The 17,572-nt window shown below is 39.4% G+C and overlaps 1 pseudogene across 1 annotated transcript; it reads right to left on the bottom strand.

Moving 5' to 3' along the window:
- Nucleotides 1–904: 904 nt before the first annotated feature.
- LOC147363326 (non-structural maintenance of chromosomes element 3 homolog) lies at nucleotides 905–4,754 on the bottom strand (annotated as a pseudogene). Its single transcript, XR_015136974.1, has one exon. The product of XR_015136974.1 is annotated as a non-structural maintenance of chromosomes element 3 homolog (transcript).
- Nucleotides 4,755–17,572: the final 12,818 nt, after the last annotated feature.

The raw sequence follows: 17,572 nt of genomic DNA, 5'->3' as shown, positions 1-17,572 counted from the left end.
TAGACAGCAGCCCACCAGGTTCCCCTGTTAATGGGATTCTCCAGGCAAGAGTACTGGAGTGGATTGCCATTGCCCTCCCTGCTTCTTCTTCTGGGACCCCTATAATCTGAATGTTGGTGCATTTGATATTGTTCCAGAGGTCTCTGAGACTATCCTCAGTTCTTTTCATTCTTTTTATTCTGCTCTTCAGAAGTTATTTCCACCATTTTATCTTCCAACTCACTGATTCATTCTTCTGCTTCAGATATTTTGCTATTGATTCCCTCTAGAGTGTTTTTAATTTCAGTAATTGTGCTGTTTGTCTCTGTCTCTTTATTCTTTAATTCTTCTAGGTGTTTGTTAATTGATTCTTACATTTTCTCCATTTTGTTTTCAAAGTTTTTGATCATCTTTCCCATCGTTATTCTCAGTTCTTTTTCAGGTATTTTGCCTATTTCCTCTTCATTTATGTGGACTTATATGTTTCTAATTTGTTCCTTCATTCGTGTAGTATTTCTCTGCTTTTTCATTATCTTTTTTTAACTTACTGTGTTTGAGGTCTCCTTTTCCCAGGCTTCAAAGAAAGTTGAATTCTTTCTTTCTTTTGGTTTCTGCCCTCCTAAGATTGGTCCAATGGTTTGTGTAAGCTTTGTCTAGGGTGAGATTTGTGCTGAATTTTTGTTTGTTTGTTTGTTTTTCCTCTGATGGGCAAGGCTGAGTGAGGTGCTAATCTTGTCTGCTGATGATTGGGTTTGTATTTTTGTTTTGTTTGTTTAGATGAGGCATCCTGCACAGGGTGCTAATGGTGGTTGGGTGATGCTAGGTCTTGTCATATATATATATATATAGATATAGATATATAAAATACAGTATTATAACTATAGTAGCAAAAAATATTGAACAAAATGGTCAGCCACACAGCATAGTAATTATCAATGTAAAAAATTATTTGGAAAAACTACATTATGCACATTGCTTAGAATGACTCAAAATGCTTATATGCACAGAAAACAGATTTTTAAAATAGCTGCATTAAGGTAAAAGGGGATATAGGCAATTACATTTTCGTTTTCAATTTACAAAGACTTTTCCCTTACAGAGTGGGGCAATTCAAAGGCCGGACAAGGGCTAGTTCTCTTATATTTCCTTGGCAGATCCAGATCAGGGTAGGAAGTTCAATTTGCTTTACAAAGCTAACAAGATCTTTACACCAAAAAACATAGACACTGAAGCAAAGCAAAACAAGTTACCTTCTAAATGAAAGTTTAGAATCAAAATGACTTACAAGAAGAAAAGTTTGCAAACACGTCCTGGAACTACCACGCATTTAAACAAGCAAGAGGCTTCCTCCCACCTCCAGCCCTTCCCCCTGGGGAGGGAGCGGGCCCTGGGGTTTGTCTCAGATTTCAAGAGACTGGAGAAGGGGTTGAGGCAGGGGCAGTGGCTGGAGTCGGGCCCACGGGCTGGGGTCTGGCCCTCGCCTCCTCGTCCGCCAAAGCCTCGCGGTACTGCGCCGGCCAGTCCTTGGGGTCCTGGTTGTAGATTTTAGCCATGAACTTAAGCACCTTCATCTTGCTGGTCTCCAGGTTGCTGCGCGGGCCCCACTGGAGCTTATAGTCCACGGGTTCTGTGTGCAGGATGCACCAGTAATCCAGGTATCGCTGCCGCACGACATCCTCGGTGATGAGTTTCTTGGGGTCCCTGAAGACAAGGTGCTTCTTGGTGGGGTGTACCCCTAGGCGCCGCAGGAAGTCCCAGATCTCGGTCTCCTTGATGCTATTGCCTTTCATGAAGATAAGCCTCAGCAAGATCATGAGGAGCCCAATGGTGGGCATGCCCTGGTCGCCGTGCACCTCCGCATCCTCTTCCACCAACTCCAGCGTGTTGACCAGAATGTAGGTGTTGCTGCGGGGCTCCAGCTCCCCCAGCCGGTACCTGAACACTACTACAGGCGCTTGGCCGCCCGCCACAGCAGCTCTGGGAGCACGTCCTTGTCGTTGCCGACTACGTGCCGCAGGATGTCAGTGCGGTGGATAGGGATCTTCCTCTGATACTTGATCAACAAGAACTGCACCAGCTCCGCCACCTTCAGCTCCAGCTGCTTCTGGGAGCGTGGCTCGGGGGCGAGGGAGGCCTGGGCCTGCAGCTGCGCCGCAGCGCCACCCAGCCCGCGAGACGTGCTCGGGGCTTCCTCACTGCTGCCACCCAGCTCCCGCTCGACCTGGGAGCTGGGGCAGCCCCGGCTCTTTGGCTTTTGCGACATGTTGCAGCGGCGCGACCCCAACCGCGCTCATTCCCAGTAACCGGCAGCAGTGGCAGGGATTGAAGGTTGGTTAGCGGTTAGTCCGTGTAGCTGTGGGCGGGCCCTGAGGAGACGCGGTTGTGTCACGGAAGCTGTGGGCTTGCGTCACGGAGGCTGCGCGTTGCGTCATCGAGGCCGGGCCGCGTCTAGGGGTCGCTCCCGTCTGGCCAGCGGCCACGGCCAGCAGCGGCGGTAAGAAGCTGGTACTCCTTGCAGCCTTGTGGGTTTTAGTATGACTAACTGTTGTCCTTATTCGGAGAAGGCAATGGCACCCCACTCCAGTACTCTTGCCTGGAAAATCCCATGGACAGAGGAGCCTGGTAGACTGCAATCCATGGGGTCGTGAAGAGTCGAACACGACTGAGTGACTTCACTTTCACTTTTCACTTACATGCATTGGAGAAGGAAATGGCAACCCACTCCAATGTTCTTGCCTGAAGAATCCCAGGGATGGCGGAGCCTGGTGGGCTGCCGTCTATGGGGTTGCACAGAGTTGGATACGACTGAAGCGACTTAGCAGCAGCAGTCGTCCTTATTACCAAACTCTGCAGATGGCGAACAGGAAGCAGAGCTCCTGAGCGAGTGTGCAGCTTTGATCAGGATCACACCCAGGCCAGGGCTGTAGAAACTTGAGAGTCAAGAGCTCTGAAATCAGGGCTGTTCGTAGGTGAAGGAAACTCCCAGGATGAACATGGGAGAAAAATACGGCGAAGGGCGTGGAAAGGAAGTAAGAGCAATTTCTTTCCACACAAAACTGGGCGTAAAGAGAATTAAAAGACCCCAAGGACTACTAGTTGGCCTTCGCCAGCCCCTTCTCACCATTTTCCGCCAATTACTTTCTCTAAAGCCTGAATCTGTTTAGAAACAATGGTAAACACAGCCTCGTCTTGCAAGCAGGGATCTCTCTGTCTCTTCACCTTTCAGCCTTGATACTCTGTGTAATCAACTCTGTCAGCTGGACAGCTATGGTACAGTCACCCCAGAAAGCACGATGAGTAGAGGGTTTTTCCTTGGTCCAGGGAGTATTATCTCTTGGAAGCACGTGCTCATGGAAAGCATGGGCCTTGAGCTCACAACCACAAATTTGGCTGAAATGGCTAAGAGAATGCTAAGAGACAGAGAAGTCGGTCTCAAGAGACTGAAAGGTTGTTGTTGAATCATGCAAAGACACTGGGATTCTTGGCCCCCAGAGGAGAAGAATTCAATCCAGGGCCAGAGACGAGGCTTGATCGCTCAGAACTTTTGTGTAATAAAGTTTTATTAAAGTATAAAGGAGATAGAGAAGGCTTCTGACATAGGCATCAGAAGGGGGCAGAAGAGTACCCCTGGGTCTTATATTCAAGTGGTTTACTTTGTGTGAATTCTCACTATATGATACTCCCTAAGGTTACTGGAAGTCTAGGTCTTGGAGTCAGTGCTATCACTCCAAAGGCTCAGGGCTTGATCTCTGGTCAGGAATGAAGATTCCACAAGTGGTTTTTTATGGCACTAAGTGAGATTAAAACAAATATCTGAAAATGAGAAACCAAAGATGAATCCCAGACAAATGTCACTTACAAAATCAGGCAAATAATTAAAATAGTGGAATATATACATATACACCCATGAGCAATCAAAACACTCCAACAAAAATAAAATATGGTAGATTGACCCAGTGAACAAAGGAAATAAAAAATTATATTTACCAGTTAAGAACAAAACTAACTAAAGCACGAACTGGAAAACAAAATTAAAGCAGGGTGCCAAGTGGGGAATAACGCAATGAAAATAAAACTAACAAATATGTTGAGAGGAAAGAAAGAATAGATATGCAAAGTTAAATGGAAGTACATGAAGAAGATTTATATACATTAAAGATTAACTGCAAGGAGAAAAGAACAGTAGGAAAGGCAAACAAAGAAATAAATGTAGAAAAAATATAATAGGTTTTAAAAAAATAAAATTTAAAATTATAAAAAAGAGAAAAGAAAGAAAAAAATGGAAGAAGACATTTAAAAGGAGAAAAAAAAAAAAAAAGGAAAACTCCACAGAACTGCAAAAGTCTAATGTAGAGGCAGAGGTTTATATCAAAAATAAAGTGTGACTGAATATACACATTTACATATACACCCATCCGCAGAATCAAAGCAGTCCAACAAAAATAAAGTACAATAGAATGACCTGGCAAACAAAGGAACCAAAAATTATATTTACCAGAACAAGACTAACTAAAGCACAAACTAGAGAACAAAACTAAATCAAGGTGCAAAGTGGGGAATAAAGCAATGAAAATAAAACTAACAAATATGTTAAGACGAAAGGAAAGAAATGAAGAAAAGATATGCTAAGTTAAATATAGGTAGATTAAGAAGATGTACATACATTAAAGATCAACTGCAAGGGGAAAAGAACAGTAGGAAAGGCAAACAAAGGAATAAATGTAGAAAAATAATAAATGGTTTAAAAAATTAAAATTAAAAAAAGAGAAAAGAAAAAAAAGGAAAACTCCACAGAACTGCAAAAGCCCAATGTAGAGTCAGAGGTTTATAACAACTATAAAAAATGTGACTGGGAAAAAGGAAAAAAAAAAAAAAAACTCAAAGCTTAATTGTATTTCATAGTGCCAATAAAATTGACAACTGTAACAGAGGAAGAAAATAAAGGAAACAGAAAAAAATTCAAAAGAATCTACAGAACAAATCAAAACATAAGTATAATAAATGTTTTTCTTGAGTTACTGTTGTCAGAGTCCTTTCCCTCACTGGGAGTAACAGTCCACCTGATCTCCCTAGGATGTCCTCCAACACTGTGCTGACCTCTGGACCTGCTGTGGGGGCATCTCAGATTCTAATCTGGTCTTACTCTTATGTGTTCTTGCCTCCAATGTCCATAGCTATCAGAACTAGTGCTTTTCTTTTGTGAGAGCTCTCAATGACCTTTTATGTATTCCATAGACACAGAGTCTGCCTAGTTGATTATGTGGATTTAATCTGCAGCTTGTATAGCTGTTGGGTCTTCTTCCTTACCCACACTGCCCCTGTGCACCTGTGAGGGCCAGGTGTGGAGGTGGTGCAGCTGCTCGGGTTGCAGAGGTTCTGGCAGCACCAGGTACTCAAGGGAGTTGGCAGCTAGAGCAGCAGGAAATGTAGTGCTCTAGAAGAGTATGGAAACCAGTATTGGCCAATATACTCCAGTATTCTTGCCTGGAGAACCCCTTCCCTGACAGAGAAGCCTGTCAGGCCACAGTCTACAGGGTCACAAAGAGTAGGACAGTACGGAAGGGACCCTGAGCACATAGATGCAAGACTGTTTTTGGCTCTGACAGCTCTACCCCAGTGAGAGTTGAGCGTGAAGGTGGCACAACTGCTTGGCTTGTGGAGATCCTGGCAATGCAAAGTGTGCAAGGACACAGATTGCCTCCACTGCAGGTTTTATGGCCTTGTCAGAGTCTTTTTTTTTTTTTTTTTTAGCCTCTTGTAGCTGGCAATCAGAAGGCTTCTGTGGCCTGTCTTTCTCCATAGCTCCACCTGTTTGGGCACTTAGAGGGCTCCCTTGCCTGGGGTCCTTCTCTGTTGTTCCACGCGTCAGGCACATAGATGGGCCACCCTGGCTGGGGTCCTACTCTGTAGATCAGTGCATCAGGCACTTAAAGAGGCACCCTGAGTGGGATCCTACTTTTTATCAGTGTGTCAGGCATTTGATGGGCCTGCCTTTCTATTGTTCAGCTGCCAATGCTGAGTGTGGGGAGAGAGAGGCTATGGTGATGGCTCCACTCCCTATGCATGACTCAGCAGTATTGCCTTGCTTCCATGGCTGCCTGGGTTTCCTGCCACCACAATCTCCTCCCTCACATCCCTTCCATCCATCTCTCTGCAGTCATCAGCAGCCCTTGCCCTGGGATTGCTCCACAATCCCTTAATTCCAGCTCCCAGCCGCTGTGCCTTCCAGGGGACTTGTGTCCCTGTCCGGGGTGGGTATGGCTGTGGCAAGGACTGTATGATTCTCATTCCATTTAGGCTGCCACAGATCAGTTGTTTCACTCTCAGCCTTAAATGTTCCTCTTCTGACTCAGACAAGTGCCCCGAAGTGGAGATTGGATGCCTGCTTCAGTTCCTCCACTGGCCGAGTGCAGGTCCAGTCCTACTAACACTCCTGTTTTTCCCCCTAGTTCCTTCATCCTACTGAGTTTTGCGTGGTTCTGTGTTTTCTTTTCCACTGGTCAGATAATCTTGTCTGCTCTCAGCTGGTGTTCTGCATGTACTTCTGTGTCTGAAGGTGTACTCCTGATATATCCGCGGAGAGAGATGTACTCCATGTCCACCTACTCCTCCGTCGTATTGTTCTCATGTGTGATAGATTTTAATCTGACTTTTACTCCAGTTTTCTAAGGGTAGGTCTTTTTGGAGTACAGGTTTTGATGAGAGAATGGTAGTGAAAGAAAGAAAACAAAAGTGACTGGAGGCTTGGGGAATTGGCAAAGGCACCCTAAGAAGAGAGAAAATGAGTATACAAAGTGGACTAACACAGGCATTAGTACCAAAGACCAACCCTCTTCAATTTAATATTCCATGTAGGTCCAGTCAGAGGTGAATTATGAACCCAAATATTAATCCAGAATAATGGTAGCAATTTCCAAGCATGTCTTCTTGAAAACAAAGATCCACAAGTTGAAGGTTCATCCTTTGTTTCCTTTCCTGTTACCCTTGACTTCAATTAGATAACTGTCATATAATACTTCCAGGGACTGTAGGGATAAAGCACCTCCTGCTATCGGTCCCTTCCTTAGGGATTCATGGTTAACTCATTAGTTAAGAATGAGGCAGTGTGTGTGTCAATTCAAGAGTTCAAGTAAAGAGTTTTACCTTTAAATTTATTTCAGAAAATGTTTTGCTATTTGGAATATAATGTATCCCTGGATGGCTTCTTTTATTGCTACCCCTCTGCCTTTATCTCTATTCCCTTTATCTCCACCAATGAAGGAGCCACACTGTGGGATAAGGATTGTTGGGCGGGAGGTCATAATCAAGTGAAACCTTATTACATCTTTAGTCTGAAATTATATTTCTCTAAATATTGCCATTGGGAAAAATTCAATGGGTATAAACAGAAAGTGCTCAAGTATGAGAAAAATAGAAGTATTTGAGTTTTTGAAATGAATTTGAATGAAGTATTTGAGTTTTGAAAAATACTTTGAAAAAATTTGAAGTATTTTGAAGTATTTGTATTTGAAAAATACAATCAATAAAGAAAAACATCCAAAAGGTACATAATTCTGCTTCTAGGGTCTGAAAAAGATGAGCCATAAAGTGTAATCACTTTATATTAACAATTTCCATCTTCTCACATTCATAATTGCTTTAGCTAATATAAAAGTTAAGATCTTAATATGATTAGACATTTGTTTGGGTGAACTGGAAAATTTTGTATAAAGAAATGATAACACAGGGGTATAGAAAATGTACTACTTTAGAAAAGATAGTGGGAGTTATATATTCCAGTGGTGCTGGGTCTCGTGGTTCTTAATTTGCATATAAATAATTAATATGCATACCCCAATAATGCCAGCTTCCAAGGAATGCATTCAGTATGAATTATGCAGAAACACTTCAGAAATGCCTGTAATAGTCAAGGGAATTACCACCCTCTACAGTATGTAGAAAATAAAAATAATTTATTTGAAAAATGAAATATAAACAGAAGATCTGATTCAAAGCATTCAGGAAAGGAAAGTTTCTTGGTCAACTATCAACTGTCTTGTTTGTTTATTTTTTTAATGTGTGCTTTATCTTCTAGGAATTGTAAAATTGTAACAGACTTCAGGAATACAAAGGTGCATATGAGTTTGAGGGGGGAAAAAAGAAGAAATAATAATGGATATGGGGAAGAAATAGTACAAACTATTTTTACAGAAGAAATAATAAGGGATACAGAAGAAACTACAGAAGAAATAGTAAGGGATATAGGGAAAACTCTGAATTAGCTCCATAAAAGAGTCACTTGAATTGAAGGAAGAGTTGAAGAAATACATCAAAGGAGGAGAGAATGCATGTATTTTTAAAAGTTCTATATCAAAGAATAGAAATAATGATTCAACATGTGTTTGGAAGATTTGCTGGATAACAGGATTTATGTAGACTACATTTAACAATCATAAAAATATCAGCATATGCCAAGACTAGGGTTACCTTGTGGCTTGGCTAGTATGTGATAAGAACATTCTTCCTGTTTAGGCAAGATCGACTGCCTCTGATCAAATTGGTCTAGAACTGGGAAAGAGACGTGAGTGTCCACTGAGGTTCAAATAAGTCATTTTTATAATTTATAATTTTTGTGGCCTCTTTTTCATTTTTTATATTATTAAAATATGACAACACATTTACAGGAGATTTAGAAAACACAGAACAAGTTTACATATAGTTCCACTATATATTACAATACATTTTTTTAAGTAGGTAAATTAAGATTTTTAGTTGGAGTTTTAATATCAAACTCACAAAAGTTAATAAATGAATATGCAGGGAATATATCACCTACTATATCATCAATAGTAGGATATAGTAGACCTGAAACACTATGAACCAGTTCAACATAAAAGATTTTTACAGGTTTCACACAGAGGATACAAAATCTATTCAAGTTCCTATAGACTATAAACTAGGAAGCCTTGGAACATATCCAAGGACATAAGACCAGGTGCAAAAATTTAATGGTCTAAAGGTGTTAAAATAATAAAGAGTCTGTTCTCTTATCACTGTGGAATTATGATAGAGATCAGTATCAGAGGATATTTGAAAACAACCCACAAATATTCAAATGCAATGTGACATTTACCAAGAGAGAACTTTGACTTAGCCATGCCATTGAAAGCTTCAATAAAGTTAGAAGACTGAAGCAGCGAAGAGGGTGATTGCAGAAAAGAAAGCATTTAAATGAGAAATTAATATCAAAATGAGAAATTAACATCAAAGATACTTTAAAACTCCCATGTATTTGGAAATTAAATGTCCATTTTTAAGTGATGGGTGCATCTAAGAAGCCATAACAAGGAAATAGAAAATATTTGTAATAACATAAAAATGAAAAAAGAATTTAGCAGAATATTTGCATGCAGCTGAAGCTCCTCAATGCAATGAAATACAATGTGGAGTCTTGAATAAGGTATGAAAGCAAACAATGGACACTAACATAAAATTTGGTGAAATTTGAAAAAAATCTGTACTTAATAACACTGTATTACATTTAATTTCCTCTTTTCTGTTTTTTACAACATAGTATTGCTTTATGGTCTCAGAATTGGATTAGGAGTTTCAAGTCTCATTCAAAAAAACTTTTAAAGATCACTAAGATAATGAAACTTCTAGACTTTTAGCAGTAATACTAGATGCTAAAATACATGGAACTGTATCAAAGTTTTGAGTGAATATAAATTAGAAATCTAGCATTCTATCCATACTAAGTCAGACAAGTGGAATCAAAATGTCATTAGTTTTTTAGCTAGACAAAAATTCCCAAGTTTTCTAAAATATATATATTATATTGTACATAGTACACACACACGTATACAAAAGTTTATACTACATTTGATAAAGGCTTGAGATAGAACATCAAAAACAGAAAAGAAGAAAAGAAGAGATGGAGAAAGTGGAAAACATAAATTAAATGAAACGGGGACACTAAATATGAAATAGAAAAAGTGAAACAAACTAAATAAAAGTGAAGATCATCATATAGTCCAGTTTTTTTTTAAACATGGCTTCCCATAAGAACATATCTGGAGCTCTGGAGAGAAAAAAAAAAAAAAACCTGGGCATTTGTATTCTTCACAAAATTCCAAGATGATCCTGATATGCATCTGGATTTTAAAAAGTGATAAGAAAGCTGTGGTACATATACACAATGGAGTATTACTCAGCCATTAAAAAGAATTCATTTGAATCAGTTCTAATGAGGTGGATGAAACTGGAGCCTATTACACAGAGTGAAGTAAGCCAGAAGGAAAAACACCAATACAGTATACTAACGCATATATATGGAATTTAGAAAGATGATAACAATAACCCTGTGTACGAGACAGCAAAAGAGACACTGATGTATGGAACAGTCTTATGGACTCTGTGGGAGAGGGAGAGGGTGGGAAGATTTGGGAGAATGGCATTGAAACATGTAAAATATCATGTATGAAACGAGATGCCAGTCCAGGTTCAATGCACAATACTGGATGCTTGGGGCTAGTGGACTGGGACAACCCAGAGGGATGGTATGGGGAGGGAGGAGGGAGGAGGGTTCAGGATGGGGAGCACATGTATACCTGTGATGGATTCATTTTGATATTTGGCAAAACTAATACAATTATGTAAAGTTTAAAAATAAAATAAAATTTTTTAAAAAATCAAAAAAAAAAAGTGATTACAGGTTTTTCTATTAATTGGTGGTTTTACTGATATTGTTGCTGTTGTTCAGTAGCTCAGTCATGTCCAACTCTTTGCAACCCCATGGACTGCAGCTCGCCAGGCTTCTCTGTTCTTTACTATCTACTGGAGTTTGCTCCAATTCATGTCCATTGAGGCAGTGAAGCCATGCAACCATCTTATCCACTGTCGCCCCCTTCTCTTTTCCTCAATCTTTCCCAGCATCAGGGTCTTTTCATGACTCAACTCTTTGTATCACGTGGTCAAAGTGTTGGAGCTTCAACTTCAGCATAAGTCTTTCCAATGAATATTCCAGGTTGATTTCCTTTAGGATTGACTGGTTTAATCTCCTTGCTTTCCAAGGGACTTTCAAGAGTCTTCTCTAACACCACAATTCGAAATCATCAGTTTTTGGCACTCAGCCTTCTTTATGGTCCAGCTCTCACATCCATACCTGACTACTGGAAAAACCAAAGCTTTGACTATACGTACCTTTGTCAGCAAAGTGATGTATCTGTTTTTCAATATGTCTTTGGTATTATTGTTCTCCAGTTTGTGGGTTGCCCACTCAGCAAGTAAGGAATTTGATTTTATAGTGATGGTGTCCCTCCTACCATCTTGTTGTGGCTTCTTTGTTTTTGGACATGGGGTATCATTGTGTGTGTGTGTGTTCTAGCATCTTCCTGTAGATAGTTTTTCAACAGCTAGTTGTGGTTTTGGTGCTGTCACAGGAGGACATCCAAATAAGTTACTTTACTTGTGGAGTTTCATGGGGCCAATGTCAATGGCATTAATGAACTGTTCATTTGAGGTTTTAAAGAGATGAGACTTCTTGAATTATCTCAGTTTTGTTTTTCTATATTTTTGCACTTCATTGAGTGGGCTTTATTCAAACATAGCCCTCTTCATCTGCAAAAAGATACAAGAACATAGTCCCTAGTTACACAGCAATATACATTCTTGCTGGGCCAAAACTCGTAGGTACAAACAGTTTCAGAGATTTGAGAAAAATTCGTGCACTAGAGCATAGCAGTTAATGTCAGGGTCTCTAGAATCATATTGTTTTTGTTTAGTCATTAGGTTGTATTCAACTCTTTTGTGACCCAGTGGACTGTAGCCAGCCAAGCTCCACTGTACATGGGACAACCCAAGAAATAATACTAGAGGGGTTTGCCATTTCCTTCTCAAGGGGATCTTCCCAACCCAGGGATTAAATCCGTGTCTCCTGCATTACTTCCCTGGTTGCTTAGATTATGAAGAATCTGCCCTCAATGTAGGAGACCTGGATTAGATCCCTGGGTCAGGAAGATCCCTGGAGAAAGGAATGGCTACCCACTCCAGTATTTTTACCTAGAGAATTCCTTGGACAGAAAAGCCTGGCCGGCCACAGTCCATGGAGTCACAAAGAGTCAGACATGACCGAGTGGCTAACACAATACTCCTGAATTGTAGATGGATTCTTTAGTGTGGAGCCACCAGGGAAGCCCCTAGAACCACATTGTGAGTGTGTACTTAGTGGCTTCAGTCATTATATTGATTTTTATTTTGTACTGTCCGTGAAACCTTTCTAACTCTTGGCTTCCTATTAAAGTAGCACCCATTTCAAAAGTTTCTAGGTATAATACTTTACAAAATGCCCAGTTCTCAATGTGTTAGCTGTTAAAAGCTTCACCACTATTATTCTTGATATTTTATAAGATTTATAATAACCATTATAAAGTCACATTTTGACCTGTAGACATAAGAGCTAGAAAATGTTATTCAGAATGATAAAAAATATCTTAAACATTTTTACATAATGCCTCCAATGTCTTCCCAGGCATGCAGACTTCAAACTCTATAGAAGACCCAGAAAAATGGCAAACTACTTTATTATATTTAGAAGTGAATTGTACTTATTTTAACATGCAGAACTAAATTTTCATATCCTAAAAAATGTCCAACCTGTAGCTTTGTTTGACATAAACATACAATTGGGAAAATATGTATTTGTATTAATGAAATAGATATGAATATAAAGAGATACTTCAGGAAAAACAATTATTCTACTTATAATAGCTGTGAATTTGTTTTGATAGAAGCAAGTATCACAGACATGCAGAATGATGAGGTATTCTCTTCTGTCTATTGTATCAGAGACTGAACTTAGTTGATCCATTACACTTATGCCTGCATAGAACCTGCCAGAAATAGATCAATTTCAACATACAGAGACAAAATCAAATCATGAATGTGTTCTTCTGAGTTTTATCTAGTGACTTAATGGTAATGGATGAGCTGCCAGTAAATGATTCATAACAGTAAGATCAATCCCACTCTGTTCTCATCATGCAAAAAGTTGCAGTAAAGTCAAGGAAAGCTTCAGTACAAAAAAGGATAGAGATATGATACAAGAGACCTGGGTGTGCTGCAACCTATATTTCCCTTCTGGATATCCTCACCATCTTTCTAGGTTATATATTTATCTCCAAATAATTAGCAACTAGGGGACTTACTATCTAATCATCTTAGTTGACTGGTCATGGAATCACCTTGCTGAATCCAAAATTGATCAATATTTATAAATATATCAATACTAAGACCCCCTTTGTTCCCTTCACTAGTGTGGAATTTCCTACTCCATTGTTAGAATCTTCAACAACTCAGAAGCTTTCTTTCGAATCTATTTTTGGAGGAACTTCTAATGCCAACTGGACTGACCTAGCCCAATATGTCTTTTCAAAGTTTGGGAAGCTGATCACCCATGTGCCCTGTTAGAACATGGTGTGGAATTTATATTGACTTTTTTTTTAACTGACCCCAAGGCTTCATTTATATTTCGGTTCTCTGTATATGGCTTCTATTAATAACAGTTTATAACTTATTCCTCATGGAAATCCAACCAATATTAAATGGCAGAGGAAGAAGGATATTTTTACCAGTTAATCCACATTCTTATTTCCCTTTTCTTCCTCATTTCTTCTTCCTTCTTTGCCATTGACAACTGAGGGGGGGAAAAGGACACCTTCCTCTCCTTGCTCTTTGCTGATTAGACTAAGAAGTAAGACCTTTAAAACACTAGATGACAGATATATGAATAGCTTGAGGGATCTACCTGACTCTCTGCTTTTATTTAAGAAACTTAGGTGGTAAAGTCCTACAGAAATCACCTGCACAGGGCAAGCCAAAAACAGATTTTTGTTTTTTAATTAAGCCTCATATAATCAATGAATTCAGTTGGTAATTTTTCTAGCTTTTCTGGCTTCCTTCCCCACTATTCCAAAACACTGATATTCAAAAGCTTTGTTTTAGTCTTTTCCTTACCTCCACACTCTGTTTTCTTGATTTTATTCTGAATTCAGAATATGCTTTAAACATAAATTCTATTATTATGTTGGCAAGAAATTAAAATCAGTGCATGATATTCAAACTAAAGTTAGAGAGAATTTTTTTTCTAGAGAAATGTCACTATTTCAAGAACCTGGATGCCTAACAGCAATTGCAACTATGTATTTATCCCAATTTGTGAATTCATATGTCAGAATTATTTTCCAGCAAATAAGATCCTATAGGAGAAATACTCTGTCAAGGTATTGATTTTAACAGGCAGCGCATTAGTTATCAAAGTCAGGAGTAGGTCTCCCTAGTCCCTTAATCTATTTTTCTTTTACACACACACACTGTATTTCTTCACTGCAATAAACAGAGTTTGATTAATTACGGAAATGTTCCTGTCACTTAATTTACCCAGTATCATCAAGAAATGAGATAAAGCTCAATGATCCAGAATGATGTTAGAAAGTTCTCAAAAGAGGAGCCAGACAAAGAGAAAGCTGACCCTTCTGTACCATGTCTTTCCTAGAAGATGTGGTGAGCTAACAGAACAACTGACCAGGGCCTTTTATGCCTATTTAGAGGACAGCATTCTCTGTCTTATGGGGATTATGCAAAATGGTATAACTACCAAAGAATTCTGAAAAGAAATTTAATAAGCCTAGAAATTTAAAGAGAAAACTATCAGAGCACATTAAACATTATCTGAACAATCTTTTCCAAACATGCTTGAATGCCTAATCTAAGACTTTGACTGTTTCTGAAGATATAATAAGCAGGGCAAGTACTTAGCCTTCTCTGAGCCATTATTTCCTCATTTGTAAAATCAGGAAAAGAATATATACTTTACTGGGTGCATTCAATGAGACAATACATGTTAAAAGTAGTGAAAGTGTTAGTCACTCAGTGGTGTCCGACTTTGTGACTCCATGGGCTATAGCCCACCAGGATCCTCTGTCCATGGAATTCTCCAGACAAGAATACTGGAGTAGGTAGCTATTGCCTTCTCCACGGGACCTTCCTGACCCAGGGATCAAATCCCGGCCTTCCACATTGCAGGCAAATTCTTCACTGTCTGAGCCACCAGGAAAGCCCCCAATATATGTTATTAAGTACCTGTCTTATAGTAGGGATTCAAATAGGGTAATTTTATAACTCATGTGGCAATACAAACTTTAAGATTTTGTGATCATTTACAATGGAAACATTTTAAAAATATATTAAAAACTTTATTGTCTTACTAAGCCAAATATGCTGGATGAAACGATTTTATTGGTCACTCGAGAGCATCTCTATTGCACATTCTAAGAGGATTGCCACTAAGATGAATTCTATGTAGGCTATTTTGCCCAACATCTTGGCTCATAGCTCTGTCCAGAAGTTTTAAGTTGCCAGAAATCTAACCTCCACATTAAGTAACTTTGAATTTCCTTCCTAATAATAATGATACATTTAGAAATTGGTAAGGAAAGACAATTTCCATTCAAAGGCCTGCATAGCAAAGTATATTTTATTTGGATAACTCCAGTATGGGGCAAAAAGTGACCTACACTGGGAATAGAGAAACAATTGTGTAGAAATAATTACAGTCCAAAAAAACATTCTCAAATCCTGAGTTTTAATAAAAATGTGGATCGACTTGGGAAATAAGCGATGGCCAGGAGCAAGTGATATTGTTCAGCATATGAGGTTAACTGAGAAAAAATAGAGGTCATAGGCAAAGAGTCTGAGTTAATGGCAGATGATTTCAACCCTTCAGAAAGCCTTTCAGACAAGAAATTCATAGCTAGAGGGACAATGTATCAGAGGAAATGTAAAGCTCATCCTAGACTCAAAAGCTAACACCATTCAAAATATGTATTTTGAGGGAAAGCTTGATAAACTGCAAATTGATTAGTTTGGGAAAAAATTGAAAATAGGTGGCTCAGACAGCACCAGAATTAAGATGTCACACCAGATAAAATGAATTAATCCTATAGTCAGGTTTTACATCCCTGGTACGTACCTGTATGTGATCTCACTGCCTAATGCTGAGATGAGAGATCTGTGAAGAGGAGCGTGGAGCTCACATTTCAGTAGAAGACAAGAAGTTAAAACATCACAAAGAGTTTTGTGTTTCCCACTTGTTAAGGAAGAAGCCAGCTGAATTCAGAGCAAGGTTAGAGAGGACCAATCATTCTGTTGTTGTGGTGGTTTAGTCTTTGTGTCCAACGCTTTTGTGACCCCATGGGCAGTAGCCCTCCAAGTTCCTCTGTCCATGGGATTTTTCAGGCACAGATACTAGAGTAGGTTACCGTTTCCCTTCTCCAGGGGATCTTCCTGACCTGGAGGTCGAACCTGCATCTCCTACATAGGCAGGCAAGTTTTTTACCACTGACCTAGCAGGGAAGCCCCTATTCTCTGTTGATTGCTGCAATAAGTTAACGCTGTCTGGACTACCTATCAATAAAAATGTGTTTAATTATTTTTGGAAGCTGGTAGCAAAATAATGTGGAGAAGGCAATGGCACCCCACTCCAGTGTTCTTGCCTGGAAAATCCCATGGACAGAGGAGCCTGGTAGGCTGATAGGCTTCAGTCCATGGGGTCGTGAGGAGTCTGACGCGACTGAGCGACTTCACTTTCACTTTTCACTTTCATGCATTGGAGAAGGAAATGGCAACCCACTCCAGTGTTCTTGCCTGGAGAATCCCAGGGATAGGGGAGCCTGGTGGGCTGCCGTCTCTGGGGTTGCACAGAGTCGGACACGACTGAAGCGACTTAGCAGCAGCAGCCGCAACAGCAAAATAATGAATGCAATTATAAATAATGGGATATGCCATGCTGATCTACAGCTTTGTATTAAAGATAATTTGTACTGAAGCAAGTTGTATTGTTTTTAATACAAAATTATTGTGATTATTTTTAACCAATTCTTCTAGTTGTTTTTAATACAATTTTAGGTACACATTAGGGGAAAAATGAAATCTTGAATAGAGAAAGCAAGTTCTTGGTGCTTAGAGTATGAGTATTTTTATCTTCTTTTATCTACAACATGTTTTTCAGATAGCATAAATAATTTCAGTTCTCAATGGTAAATTCTTCTATATTATTCAGGGAGAGGCTCAGTCAACCAATAGTTATTTCTAGAACATTGTTTATGTACCTATTGCTGAGATAGATAATACTAATAGCAAGAGAGAACTATGAGAAGACTTAGAGAATGAACTTATGGTGGCCAGGGGAAAAGATGGTGCAAAGGGATAGTTAGGGAGTTTGGGATGGACATGTACACACTGCTATATTTAAAATGGATAACCAACAAGGACCTAATGTATAGCACACGGAACTTGGCTCAATGTTATGTGGCAACCTGGATGGGAGGGTGTTTGGGAGAGGATGGATATGTGTATATGTATGGCTGAGTCCCTTCACTGTTCTCCTGAAGCTATCAGAACATTGTCAATTGGTTATACCCCAGTATAAAATAAAAAGTTTAATAAATGAGAGAGAGAACTGTGAGATTCCAGCTGCCACCTTTGACTAGCTAATAGTTTAGCTGGGGAGTCAAAAATGGTATTATAAAATTATTGAAGTGTACTAAATGATAGCAAA

The sequence above is a fragment of the Bos grunniens genome, chromosome 11 (assembly GCF_055505025.1).
Source record: "Bos grunniens cultivar Pamir isolate PY7600 chromosome 11, Bosgru_T2T1.0, whole genome shotgun sequence".
In the NCBI taxonomy this organism is placed as follows: Eukaryota; Metazoa; Chordata; class Mammalia; order Artiodactyla; family Bovidae; genus Bos; species Bos grunniens.
The sequence above is the reverse complement of the archived record's forward strand: the minus strand, read 5'-3'. Positions and strand labels throughout refer to the sequence as shown.